The sequence below is a fragment of the Polypterus senegalus genome, chromosome 10 (genome assembly GCF_016835505.1).
Source record: "Polypterus senegalus isolate Bchr_013 chromosome 10, ASM1683550v1, whole genome shotgun sequence".
Taxonomy (NCBI): domain Eukaryota; kingdom Metazoa; phylum Chordata; class Cladistia; order Polypteriformes; family Polypteridae; genus Polypterus; species Polypterus senegalus.
In genome coordinates, this window is record NC_053163.1 from 108,908,870 (window position 1) to 108,924,269 (window position 15,400).

Here is a 15,400-nt window from a genome sequence, read left to right on the forward strand (position 1 = left end):
CACAAGTTGGACATCTTGATAACTTGGACTAATCCACTCATTGTATCTGATAAGTGTATCTATCATTGATAACAACCAAAATCCACAGGCCGCAAGCCTGTAATACAAACAGGGATGCCCTCTTGCTTTTTAAATTTATTCTGTAATTGCAGCTCAAAAGCTAACAATCACTTCAGGTCATATAAATATTTGAAGTTAAAGATTTTTTTCACAGTACACAAAAAAGTAAACAATGAAAAACATCCATATAAATAGACCTTTTCTTTACTCGACTTTTCTCGGTGGGACTCAGCTTTGTAGATACCAGATACACCAGGCCCCTCTTGCTAATGCCAATTCAGAATCACTATGTCAGCTGTTTGCTATTAGGATGTTAGAAGAAAGAAAGGCCCAAAGCTGAGAATCGACCCAGAGTTAAATCACAGGGCTACCTGCTGACACATGACCTGATTAAAAGGAAAAAGTACATTTTGGCTCTGATTATGACCCAAGGTCTCTTAAAAAATAATTCACTCATGGTAACCATCACTTAGTCCTTGGACACACCACCTGTAGTGAAAGGATGTAAAGCTGATGTCTATCAATCTTAGGCAATCATACAAGGGTCACAAGTGAGTGATTAGCATTTTAATAGAAGACAGCATCTTATCTGAGCTGATATGATGGGTCACATCCTAGCTGTTAAGCTATGTTCATGGCTTCTTTATAATTAATCTTTAAAATGAATTGAGCAGACCCTTTCCCAGGCACTAGGGGCCACATTTATAAAGCTTGCACAAAAAGCACAAAAAGAGGCTCAAAATGTGCAAATACAAATTTCCAAGCAAATTTCGGGATTTACAAAAGAAAACTTGATGTGAAAGCCTGTGTATATTTATGTCATCTCTGACCCACACATAAGCAAGATGTCAGAGAAACTGGGAAATGACGGCACTCATGATAAAATACAGAAATGTAGCCAAACCAGCTAAGTGATAACTCACACGTATAATAATTTGTATCACTGAGTTGTTATTATAATATGTGTTGACGTGGCAAACAAAAAGTGTTGAATATGATGCACAGACTGTATTTAAGTTCCCTTTTAATGCTATGTATTTCGATTGATGAATTTGTTGTTTTTTTTGTCAGTTTATACTTGTTGTCACTTCTTGGGGAACTTGCCAATAGACTGAGGAGGCACTACGTCCAGTTTTTGTATGATGTGGGTACACATACATAAACATATTTTTGCCAACATAAAAGACAATTTTCAGCAGTGTCCAGTTCTCCTAACATAAGCAAAGTACTTCACCGCACTCATATCACAGTAAGAGCATCTAATGAGAATGAAACTGCTTTTGTTAACCATAAGCTATTTCATTCCATTCACACACAAGACATATGTGATGCCAAAATGAGGCAAACAGACTTCATAGATTATTGGCCTGGTTCAATCCATGATTCATTTATTTTGAGGCAGATTAGCTCTGCCAGGCATGACAGTACTGTACATGGAGGCTGGCTTGTTGGTAAGGTATCTGGCCGAACCCTCAGTTTTTGATACGTTCTGCACTATTCATTGAATCAGCAAACATGTCATTACATGTGCCGGGTGATAGTGTTCACCCATTCAGACGGTGGCACATTACACCTTTCTTGGACACCCAAAAAGCAATGGAGAGACGTTATAATGCTGTGCATGATCTTGCATGCCCATAAGTACTCTATCTGCAACAATATCTACTTGATAATAGGTGTTAGCAATAGCAGTTGTCACGCGCATGCAATCAAAAGCAGTCTATGGGTTGGATTAAATGTGTTGTTTCGCCGGATCAAAGGTTGGTAGTGTGCACTAACACTTTTCCTCCTTCCTCTACCGATCCCCAGAAGGAAAACCAACTTCACGCCACTTCTTGTTCCTCTCCAGGCTCCACTACCAACCCCCAGCCTGATGTTACTTCTGGATGCAACCCAACCGACACGCCTCTTCCTGTCTCTGACCTATAAAACCGCCAAACCCTCTCTATTGCTTTCAGTTCTTTTGTGAACTCAGTCTCTTAAGATAACTCACTGTGTTGTTTTCTGCATTTGCAGTTCAACGTTGACTACCCCAAACCTTTTTCTTGGTTTTGTCTTGTTATTACACAGTGCACATTTAAATGTGTCCCCAGTTTCTTCATATACGTGAATTTTCCTAAAGCAGAGGAAGCCAGTACCCTATTGACTGAGTGAAACATTGTGTGGATCTGCACAGCTCATTTGTTTTCTAGTTTAATATTGCATTAATGAATGAGACTAGCAAAATGAATGAGAATAAAAGTTGCCATTTGGATGTAGTGAAGCAAAAGTGAAAGCAGACAGAAATTTTTATACCCTAGTAGAAATATTCTCAAAACATACTCAAGCATAGTAACAAAGCATTTCTACTTGTTACTATACAATGCTGATGAGAAGGAATAGGGATTTGGATCCTTACAGAAGGTGGCAATGACACTGTGTTTTGCTTTCTTTTGAAACTCAGCTCTCGCAATGCCTTTTCTACTATCTTCTGAAATGTGAATCCCCATCTGTTGCTTTAAGACAGACAGAGAGATGTCAGACAGCCAAAAAGAAGTCCCAGTAGCAAGGCGGCATCTGCTTGTTATGAGGAGCCCTTGACCCTGGATGTATTTTGGGCTCATTCTAATATGGAAACATGCTTTGGGCTTATTAAGCTCAAGATGGGAGGCAGAAGGCAACATTTCACTAGCACCTAAATTAAATTCCTTTGACCAAAAATATCCTTCTGTTGATATATAATAATAAATGTGTAAGCGACAGCAAAATTGTCATTTCCAAATCACTTTCAACAAAGGCTTTAGCTGTTGTTTCTCAGCCAGGTTTCGCTCTGGCCGGGGTTCAAATGCTGTTTGATGCTAATTTTTAAATTTTTTATGTCCATTTATGTTCTATAGTGTCCTTGTTCATCACTGCAAGGGACTGCCCACAGCCCCACCGTCCCCTGCGGTTCATTTGAATGTGCTTGGGAGTGGTGAGCTTTCTTGGTGTTATGATTTTATGTGCTTATTGTGAAATTACTGGATTTTTGAGCTCTGTGCACAGCATTTGACTATTCGTTGTATTTGCAATTTGCGTTGGATTGCCTATACCCTTTCAAGCAATTCCTTTTTGCCCTTTGTGCTCCATAGAGCATTCTTTTTTTACAGGGCATTTTTGTAAGAATACATCTTTTATTTTATAAAGATCTTGTGTTTGCCTTATTACTAGCTGGGGTCTGACAGTAAATCCCTCCACCACCTAGATAGATAGATAGATAGATAGATAGATAGATAGATAGATAGATAGATAGATAGATAGATAGATAGATAGATAGATAGATAGATAGATAGATAGATAGATAGATACTTTATTAATTCCAAGGGGAAATTCACATAATCCAGTAGCAGTATACTGATACAAAAAACAATATTAAATTAAATAGTAATAAAAATGCATGTAAAAGCAGACAATAACATTAAATAATGTTAGCATTTACTCCCCCGGATGGAACTGAAGAGTCACATAGTGTGGGGGAGGAACGATCTCCTCCGTCTGTCAGTGGAGCAGGACAGTGACAAAAGTCTGTCATTGAAGCTGCTCCTCTGCCTGGAGATGACTCTGTTAAGTGGATGCAGTGGATTCTTCAAGATTGACAGGAGTTTGCTCAGCGCCCGTCGCTCTGCCACAGATGTTAAACTGTCCAACTTTATTCCTACAATAGAGCCTGCCTTCTTAACAAGTTTGTCCAGGCGTGAGGCGTCTTTCATCTTTATGCTGACTCCCCAGCACACCACCACGTAGAAGAGGGCACTCGCCACAACCGTCTGGTAGAACATCTGCAGCATCTTATTGCAGATGTTGAAGGACGCCAACCTTCTAAGAAAGTATACCTGACAGCATTTTTCGGATTATTCAAGACTCTGAAGCCTGTAACATTAGCTAATCTTAAAGAAACAAATGTAAATAACTAATATAATCAGCCTTGGGTCCATGTTGGATTTGACGAGCAGGGAGAGACGTAATCATCTCTATGTGCAGGATCCACCTATCTATGCATTTATTCTGCTTGATCCAGTTCAGTGTTGTGAAAGTCAACAATGATCCCTACTGTGTGAAATATCCGGTTGTAATCAGGGGATCCCTTTAGTACTCCAGTGTTGGTTGAACATAAAAATCTTGTTCTGGAACTATGGAATATGCAATATAGTACCTATTGAGGATGATATTATGGTATGCATATCTTAAGTAGAATCACATCATCCATGGATATGGAACCTGCAAGCAATAGCTAAGACACATTGTATTTCTGAATAGCATCATGCAGAACAGCCACTTTTTATGAGACAAATGCATTTTGACTTGATGTGCTTTTTCATCATGCAGACAGACTAAGTTTCAGGAGGTCCAAATAGTTAATCAGGGAGCCCCAGGCATCCCAAGTATCTTCCAGCTTGCCTATAATGTGACATTGAGCCCAAGAAAGGGACTGGCTGTGGGTAGTGTGGCAGTCCGTCACAGGGCACAAATATTAATTCAGAGATTATTTTCAGTGGCCATTTTACCTAATGTGCATTTCCTTGGGATGTGGGAGGTAACACTTGATATCACTAAATACAAGTATAAAAATCTCTGTAATAATAAACAGAAGTGGATTGCATGCTACGAGAAAGATTACTAAATGGTAAGAACATTTAAATATTTTTCAAATGCCTTAACTTTGTCGAACGAAATTAAAACAAAAGCAACAGTAATTATAGCTGACATATTCATGTCAAGCACCTGCATGCAAAAGTACATAATCCTGAGTTTGTTACATTATCAGATTACTCTTGCAAAGTATATTTTTTGCAGGTAAGATGTTTTAATAATTTGCATGGTCAATACAGGCTGCTTTTGCAGGTGGGCTTATTTCCTTTGTACCCCTTGCACCCCCATTAGCTGAGGTGCTGGAAGCTGATTTCAATCAGGAGTGTTAGATATTGGAGGTTACCCTTGAGAAATCACAATTGGAACTGCACTAGTCATGTAGGTTTATACCTCTTCTGTGAGCAGTGTTGGCTTCCCATTTTTATATCACTTGCATAGTCCTCAAAAATTATAGGTGTACACTTTAAATGGATTTGGTAGCATTGCTATTCCTCATCCTGACTGCTTTTTAGCTTTCAGAGCCATGAAGCAATGCACACTGTAGTGTTGTTGAAGGATGGGTGGAAATGGTCATCCTTCAATGAGTTTGCCAGGAAAGGCATATGTAAATGGTATAACAATAAACCAGAGGAGAAAAAACAACGTCCAAAAAATAAGCTTAAGCACGGAAATCCTTAAACTTCCTCTTTACTGCTATCCTTTGATCATACTTCTCCACAAATAGTACATCTCCATTAGTGTTCCTTTTTACCAACACATTCTTTTGACTTTAAAATACTGCTTATGGTTTACAAAGCTTTACTCCATCCTATATTTCAGAATGCCTTTCACCTTACAGTCCAAATCGTAACCTTAGATCTTCAAATTAGTGTCTGTTTATAATTCCAAGAGCTAAACTTAAAATAAGTTGTGAGGCAGCCTTCTGCTGTTACGCACCTAAAATCTCGAATAGCTTACCAGTAGAAAATCGTCAGGCAAAAATGGTGAAGCATTTAAAAAAACTAGCCAGCTATAGCAGGCGGCTCTTTTTATGTTATCCTTGGAGTTAATCCCGGCGTTCCCAAGGCTGCAGAACCCAACAGGTCTGAGTCAACAAACTCCTAGTCCTATGATGCCTTGTGGGAATCTGTGGCGATGCTGCAACCCAGAGGGACTGCCATCTAATGTCCTGGGGGAGACAACACCATCTCCCCCTGTCCTTCCAAGCGGTGGAAGTCCCGGTCAGCGCCCTTCACAATAAATATATATGTATACTGTATATGATAGAGAGGTGTGAGAAAATACAGGGTGATGATATTACTAGAATGTGAGGTGGAATCTTAAACTTCAGCTTCGGCTGAGCAAATGTGATTATTTTTGGCTCGCAGTGATTCATTGGAAAAAGGGTCTGAGAGACAAAACAAAGCAGAATATAGAAATAGATGGGAAAAGACTTCCTTGGGCTGACTGCTTCAAATGAACATTAAAATCTCTTTATTCAGCTTTTTCTTGGACGTAACCTTTCATCACAGAGTTGTGGAAATTCAGAGCCAAACCTGGCAACATTAAGGCAGAAGCCAAATGTGTGTGGGTGGCTAGTCCATGACAGGGCATGCTGACGTACACATTCACACGCTTTCTCCTTCCTGCTAAGCTAGCGAAAACATGAAACAGTAAAAAAAATGTATATTTCTTTTAATTTAAACACACTTGTGGAGTGGCAGCGATACTTTTATCTGTCTCAATGGCCTTCTTATGAGAAATCCTGTACTATCCAATGCTGGCTGAACAGGGGCAGGAAGTGGAAAGGACACCGCTGACACAGTTTGACTAGCCGTGATTACAGGCTGATTAAACGTGGGGCTTTCTGAGCAGGCAAATGATGGCAATAACTGTAGTCGTGAAAAACAATACAGGGGGCCTAACCTTTCTTGGCATTTGTGACTCTTTTTATATGAGCAGAGTGGGATTTAATAAATCAGCCATGTTATATAATGCATCATTTTAACAACTGTTTCAATAAAATCCTCTCCCCCTCACACTTTCATATTGAAAATAACAATTTAAAACACTGAACGCTATAAAAAGCATTATGCACGTAAGATGAAGGTTAACAGGTTTTCAAACTCCTGACGCCCACTTTTATCTAACGACAGTGACCATTCAAAAGCTTTTAATAGGATAAATTTCACCTTGTAGGCCTGAGCAATGTGGGCGTTTCAATTTCTTGATAATTGCGAAGTGTGGGGCCATCAAGTAAATTGCACCAGTTTGTAGATGCACTGTCAGCATGGCAGTGTTGAGTGGGAAAAGCTGAGGAACACCTAGGTGTCCATTCTCTGCTAGTGGAGTAGGCAGTGAGTGGCATTAGGAGGAATGGTGAGGGCCTTTTGATGCCAGCATGAGGGAAATATAGAAAGATTTAGTGACCTTTACCTGATTACATATAACATAAAGTACTCAAACCCACCTAATCAAATTGAGGGTCAAGAAGCCTTTCCTGGTAGCCCTGGAGAAAAGTCAGGAAACAATCCTGAAAGGTTCACCTGTCCATCCAGTCTGGAAATATGCAGGCACACCTAAATATTTAACTCTTGGACTTAAGACTCACTATAGGATAGAATAGTTTGAAGAGTTATTTGCTCTAGTGTTAATAGACAAACAAGGACCCCGCTACTTCATTCAGTTTGTCTATTTGCTTTGATTTGTGTCACCTGGTTGTGTGCAAGTAGTCTGTACATGCTGGATGATGGAGTGTGCTTTACAGAATGGGGCACATGCACACATTCTCAGACCATACACACAAACACGTAGATTAAGATGTTCACTGTATTGTGACTAGAGGTTCACTTGCAAACAGGCTTACAATAGGCAAAATAGACATGGACATAGCAAAAGACAGCAGATGGGCCAGCCTAGGGCAGTACCTTTCAAGAAGAACCAGTGCTGGGGAATTCCACCAAGTGTCAGTGTGGATAAGTTTGCATGTTTGCCAGGTAGTGGAAAACCCTGTCATTATTAAAGATAATATGAACGAATTACATTTATATAGCACTGTTGTTACCTACTCATAGACTTTATGGAAACACTTCAACCACCATCAATGAGTTGCGTATCTTAGATGATTTGATGGCATCCTTTCTAACATCAGTATGCTCATCATTAGCTATTAGGTGGTTAAGGGGCAAAAGAGAGAGAGAGAGAGAGTGATAACTAATAAGGCACAGAGAATGATTAGGGGGGCAGAATGACCAAGCTATGGCGGGCAATTTAACCAGGACATTGAGAAACATTCAACTATTTTTGAAAGATTCCCAAGGTTCTTTTATGACAACAAAGATCCAGAACCTTGGTTTTATGTCTAATCTGATGGACATCACCATTTTTACAGCACAGTGTCTCCATCACTGCACTGGGGCATTGGAATTCACACACAGACCAGAGGGTAAGTGCCCCAATGGCTTTACCAACATCTCTTACAGCAGCAAATACAAGCTTTTCCTCGAAGGTCTCTCATCCAAGTACTGACTGGGCCAAAGCAGACTTAACTTCAATTGGATTACCTGTTCTGCTATATGGGTAGTATGGCTGTATGGCTGCTGGCAGGACAGTCTGTAAAGAAATATCTGAGGGGGCCAGAATAAGCAAGAAGCTAGCTGTAGGAGAGTCACACATGGCCAGTGGTACTCCTCCAAGCCAAGAGAGGGCAGCAAAGGAGCCATGCATGGTACATGTGACACCCAGCTGTTTATATTTCAGTGCAGGTGGCCTGATTACTGTCAAGGGCACCCAGACCATTAAATATCTGACACATGTAGTAGAAATACTTTGCCAAGACAGGAGAGATGGGGCAAAGGCTTGACTAGTAGGGAATACTGTGAGGAAATGAAGAGGGAACTTCCGGCACAGTGTTTTCAGTTGTGCAAGCAGGTGAGTCAGCCTATTCAATCTTCAGGATACAAAATCTGTAATAACTCAGCCTCCGCAGGCAGCTAAGCTTTGTTTTTGTCTTAATGAATACCATGTGACCTGGTTTTGAAGCACTTTTCTACTGTACAGTGACTTTTCTTGAATCTACTATTTAAAACTGTAAATGATTGCCAAGTTTGCAAGAAGCACTAAGAAGCATGATTGCCACTTGGGTGAAGTTTGGCAGGAACCTTCAAAAAGAGAGAGAGAAAAAGGACAGATTGCATAAAACCAATAAAAGCCAGTAAGAAGAGATGAGATGTCCCTAAACTGAAACATCTAACGATAAGTTTGGAGGCCACTAGTTTGAAGGATAGGAGAATAACTGCCTAGGACTTTAGACGGTACACAACTTAGCAAGGGCTGGCTATGTCTAGCCTTTTATTTGAAGAAATAGAGTCTACAGAGGAGTGGAAAGGGGACAGAAATCTTCTGTTCCAGTAGAGGGCCACACAAAATCCCTTAGCTAGAGAGGCTGAGACCAGATTGCTGATTTAGGAGCAAGATAAGGATATCTAACAAATTCTCTCTCATTTTGTCCCTGGCTGGAAAGAGTTGGATTATGTTGGCCCTCTGTTGTGGAGAATCGTCCCTTTGAGGACTATACAGGGCTTAGGCATGAATAAACACCAGGAGTAGTACCAGTCCTGGAAGTTATTTTGGGTTTGACCAGAGGTAACCCTTCAGTGAGGTTCGAAACCAGAATTATGATGGATTACTGATGGGGAGGACAGACGAAGAGAAAGATCACTGGGAAGGCAAAGGGACCATGATCAACAGAGAAAAACGAAGAGACAGAGAAAGGGGAGGTGAGATAAGATGAGAAAGAGTTTCATAGCAGTACTTTGAAGAAAGGAAGGTAGGTGAGCCACCTCACTAGACAGACAGAGGTTCAAACCTGTATAGCTAGACACAAGAAGTTGGGGTTTGTTTTATCAATCTATTACTTGGCAGACAGTGTTTTTATAGTATTTTTTCATCCATTTTCACAGATCGTGTTTTTGGATTATTCTGTGTTTGAACAGATGCTAGGCAGACATTCTAGTTTTACAATAGATTCTTGTTTTCTGGCAAGTTTGGCTCACTATCACGTTATTTAGTATAAACTTTATTTATTTATTAGATGGAGAGAAACAGTGCATGGATTCCGTGGCTTTTTCCAGATTCATCCTATAGCACAAAAATGTGTGTTCAGTTTTATTGGTTGCTTAAACTGGCCTGATGTGAGAAAGGTGTGAGCATGTCAAGTGATGGGCTAGTATTCAGCAAAGGACTGGTTCCTGACTTGGGCCTGATGCTCCAAAGATAAGCTCAGACTCCCTATTCTGGAAAATGGAGCAATAAATACATTTTTAAAGTGTACACTAGTAGCTTTATCTTGGATAGCCATTTTTTCTCTGGTATGTACTTGATCTTTCTTCTCTAAATGACACAGACTGTGTAGTAACTTGGCAAATATATCATAATGGCAAAGAAATTACTGTCGCTGTGTTACCCATCCTCCCAGTGTGTGAGTAATGCCTGTTTTTCATCAGGAGAAATCAACCTTTCAATGCATTAAACACTGTGTCCTTTTTTTTGTCACAGCTCTTCGTTTCACAGTTGAGCTTTATCTACACTGGCCAATGTGTTCTTGTGTGCTTCTGCCACTGTGAACTCTGTTTGCTCCCTCCCAGAGAGACCAGCCTGAACTTGAGATGGCAAGGTAAGCACGCGATCTGGACTGTGCAGTGAACTGGAATCTCTTATTTGTTTATCACAAACTCGACTTAAACAGAGCACAACTTGAATAGGAGACCTCTGCACCATTCAAGTGCGGCCTTTGTGGCACTATGGGATAAGAAAAGGAGATGGATCCATACTCTGTAGGTAGATGAATTGCAATAAAAGAAAAAAAAAAAGACATCCACATGCCATAGCCAGTCCCCTGTGATGCTCTCAAACACCAACTATTCAGTTTTCATGGAATTCTACTTGATGTTAAGGCATTCACCCACCCACAGATATATGCACAAACACAAACTATCCAAAGCACATACTGTACATGTGAAAGATGAGACAATTCCCAGTAAGCATTGATGTAATGTAAAACCCAGACCCTAGCCCAAAATAAACTTCTGTGGCACCATGCACAAATGACACTGTAAATAAATGGCATAATTATTAGGATACATAGCATGTACAGCATGTTACACTCATCTCCAAACCCTGCTAAATCCACTTCAGTGCTTGGGGAAACAGAGCCTATTCTGGGAACAAAGGATGCAAAGCAGAAGCCAACCATGGACAGGGTGTCACTCCATCCCAGGACACCTACACACACATCAACGTTCCCTCAATTGATCTAACATACACATAATTGGGAATAAAAATGTAGCACAAGGGTAAAAACCCAGACAAGTATGGGGAGAACACTGAAAATCAATTTAGTGACTGGGTCATAATTCAGCCCCAGTGCTCTGGAAATGTCATGGAGCTGCAGCAACCATGGTGCCATTTTATAGTATGCTCTGCTTTAAATATATCAGATAACATTCCTACAGCATCAATTTGCTCTTCCATTTTTATATTACTATTTTAATCTTATATTGATCCTTTCATTATTTTATGAAGCTAGTTTTCATTGTAAGTATTTTCCATTAATATGTATTTATTTAGTGTCTTTCATATCAAATGTCATTAATCATTCTGCAATTTTTAAATAGATTTTCTTACAGTATCACAAAAAGGAAACCAAATCTGGCACGTACTATAAACAGAAATAGGTAACTAATGTAAACTTAATTTATATGAATGTATTAAATATGTATTACAAAGTTTTAAATAATTTAAGAGTACACTTCTGGCCTGGGTCGCATTCCAAAAAAATAACAGTAAGCACAGATTCCTAAATGCTATCTATCTATCTAGCTATCTATCTATCTATCTAATATTATATCATACCTATCTATTATATAGTGCCTTTCCTATCTATCTAATATTATATCTTATACCTATCTATTATATAGTGCCTTTCCTATCTATCTATCTATCTATCTATCTATCTATCTATCTATCTGTCTGTCTGTCTGTCTGTCTGTCTGTCTGTCTGTCTGTCTGTCTGTCTGTAAACATAAACATGTGTGTGGTGGATACCATACAAGAGGTAGTGTTGCTTGAAAAGATGGATACAACTATTTTTGTACAAGTAAAATCTTCTGTCATATTTGCATTTGTGTATACATCCACAAACATACATAACACAATGTTTTCATAACCATACAACCCAATCCATTCTGGTTGCATGATAGGGCCCAACCCTGAATGAGTACCCAGTTTATTGTGAGGCCCACTCAGTACCTTTGTGCTATTAACAGGACATGTGGGAACAACAAGAGACAACCTAGAGGAAAACGCACACAGATGGAGGAGAACATGCAAACTTCACAAAGACAAAATCTGGCCATGTAATTTCAAATGAGGACACTGAATCTGTGAGGCAGATGAATATATAGTATGTAGTATATTGTTTAACAGAGAAGCAATGAGAAAAGCAGTGCAATAATGTCACCATTCCTACTGAAAAAGCAATAATTGCTTCTCTGGCTTGAGTAATGTACATTTAAATCAGCGGAGCAAATCATTTATGTTTGCAAGTTCCTTAGAGGGCTAAGGAGTAAACATTTGTCAGCACAATTTCAGGGAGAGGGGTAGCATACAGGTTTTGGAGAAAAAAAATCCTGTTATATACTGAGTATACTCATCCAACAATTTTAGAAACCTACTTAAACCAAATGTTAGTGTTACAGGGTTTCACAGCTTATACAGAGACAATTTAGAGCCTCCAATTAACCTAAATTGCACATCTTTGAGGTGTGGGAGGAAAATGAAAGTACTGGAGAAAAACCTACACAGACACGGCAAGAAAGTGTAAACTCCTTACAGACGTTGACTGGGCCAGGATTCAGATTGTGGAGCTGTGAGGCAGCAGCACTTACCACACTATTGCCATATATATATTCTCTCTCTCTATATATATATATATACAGGTATATATATACAGTATATATAATTACTGTATATACTATATATATATATATATATATATATATATAAACAGTATCTATATTTTTCATCTAAAAAATTCTTCAATGATAATGATCTGTACAACCCATCAGCAGCTTGCTTACTTAGAGTGAAAATAAGAAATTTACACCTTACCTGTGTCAGCCATTCCTTCTAGGCTGTGCATTAGATTTACTGTGATTCAATTTTATAATTTAACAGATTCATGAAAAGAATATTCATGTGTGTATGCAGTTCTCAACTACCCTCGACTTTGGCATAGTGCAGAGTGCTGGTGTTTAATATAACTATGTCAAACAGCCAACTTTATTTAAATGTTTAATTTTGTTTTTTTCTTTAACCTAATATTTATGAGAACTAATTTAAATGTTATATGATGAAAAAGTGCACCTGTTTCAAAGCCCATTAATATGCATGCAGTTTCTTAATTATTAACAATGAGCTGTACTTTTACTTAATGAAGCAGCAAGTATCAAAATTAAGATGCATATTTTATTAACTGCAGTCTAGTACTTTAAGAGTATTTTTTTTGTTAACTTTTGATTCACCGTAAACAAGAAGGTAGAAGTCTAGCACCATGCTGCATTGGTAATGGTTATTGTCTCCTCCCTCGAGAGACCTGGGGTTGATTAATAGTCCAGTGCGATGTCCACATCCATTCCCAATGTTTGTGTGGCTGCTCCAGTGCAGGTTAGGTTCACTGGTAAGCCTGAACTGGTTTGGTATGTCTCAATGCTGATTGAAATGAGTCTAACCCCTGAATAAGTGGCACCCCACCCAATATTGGCTGCTAGGATATATAATGGCTTAAATGATTTTGTAATGGAAAATTTGAATGAATGATAGTAGAATAAAAAAGACAATAATGCAATAAATTACATCTTATCTGCTCATTCGGTAGTGACTCATTTAAAGGGGTGGAGTACATCAATACAATACAATACGTTATTATTTTTGAATAAGGCTCTACACTGACTGCAGGCACAAAATGCTGTGAACAATTCTCAGGTAAAATACAAGTATAGATTATACTAATTACTAAATACAGAATTAGTATATAATATAAAGATGCAGATTTGCTAAAACACAAAAAACAAAGTAGAAACTGATTAAAATCAATGGAAACCTACAATATCTGTCCCTTAACTCAGTGGTTCCCAAAGTAGGGGTCGCGACCCTCTGGGGGGTCATGAGACATTGTGGAGGGGTCGCGAGATGATTTCCAAGAAATCAAATACTTTTTTAAACTTTTTAGAAATTAATTAATTTAGTTTTTTAGAAATAACATTTTATCCATAACTAACAAAAGATAAAAACTAGTAGTTAATAGTTACATTTAAAAAAAACATGCAAATTAAAAAGCCATCTGCCTTTCAAATTTCTTTCCGTTCGATCGCGACCCCTGAGGTGATTGCGACAGTTTAACGACACATCAATGGCGTCAGTTGCAGCAGATCAATTTACAGCACCATGTTAAACATTCCGACATGTGCACGTAACGTGTAGGTAATTTTCATCGCTTTATGCTTAGGATATTATTTTTGTTGAAATAAAACGTTGGTTAATATCGACCAATGACAACGCAGATAGGCCAGCAGAGGAAAGCGGAGAAGCACCACCGTCAGAAAGCCCATCATCCTAAGGTACGGAAAGACACCAATAGGACAAGATAGGATATTTTGTTTAAATTAAACAAATGAGTAAATTACTATTAAAAAAAATTATATGGTTGTTAGACCATTGTGTACCTTCGTGTTGTCATGCTCATGTTTGGATAGGCCTATTGGCACATGTGCACCATTGCGTGCAACATTTGTATATTTTAACCACTTCCGAAGACAGTGGGGGTCACGAGTCACTGGCACGGTTATTTTGGGGGTCGTGAGCTGAAAAGTTTGGGAACCCCTGCTTTAACTAACTGAAAAGAAATGGCCATCAGTAAGCTGATTTGAGTTTTCTGTTGAATCTTATGAAGTTTTGTGTTTAAATACATTTTTATCCTAATTATGGAGTCAAAGACTGGCAACATCTTGTGTGTTGGTTAGCTGTACAAACATATGTATACATGTGACAGTACTAGTATACTACTAATAAAAGCAGGTAATCCATTCAGCAGAAATCTTTTATTTTTGAATAGATACCCTGAGACTTTTGGCTTGATGGTTTTATAATCTATTACAATTCCATTTTCTAAATTTGACAGACACGATTGCAGTTATGGAAAGTCTTAAGATGTGCCTTTTTCTAAACTCTTGACAATAATGAGACTGGCTCCATGACTTGTTTTCCACCTTTTTTCCAGGAGTATCTCACAGCCTGATTTTCAAATGCTTGTCTGGTCCTGGTCTAATGATGTTAGAAGTGCTACTGCCTGCTCACTAAACTTTCTTGTTATTTAGGCATGTAGAAAACTCCCTCCAATTCTTTAAGTTGAACTTCCTTTGGTTCTCACTGCTATGTAGTCTTATCAGGTATGGTACACCTTCCAGCTCACTGTCCAGTGCCATGCTGAAGGACATACAGGTGTTCACTGTCAAGGCAGTTGGGTTTGGGTTGTTTGACTCCTATGGAGCTTCAAGTTTCTTTTCTGTCTCCAGTGCATCTTTATGGATTGCTATCACCAAGATTGTCATTATGCAGTACTAGGGGGCTTTGCCCCTTGCTCGCCCACCATCTCCTCCTCCTAGGGGCGCACTACACGTCAGCCACTTCGCATCTC

At 38.9% G+C, this 15,400-nt stretch overlaps 1 protein-coding gene across 2 annotated transcripts in view; it reads right to left on the reverse strand.

Moving 5' to 3' along the window:
- The window catches only part of tenm1 (teneurin transmembrane protein 1), an 844,835-nt gene that overhangs the window by 375,078 nt on the left and 454,357 nt on the right, over nt 1-15,400 (reverse strand). The window lies entirely within an intron of this gene.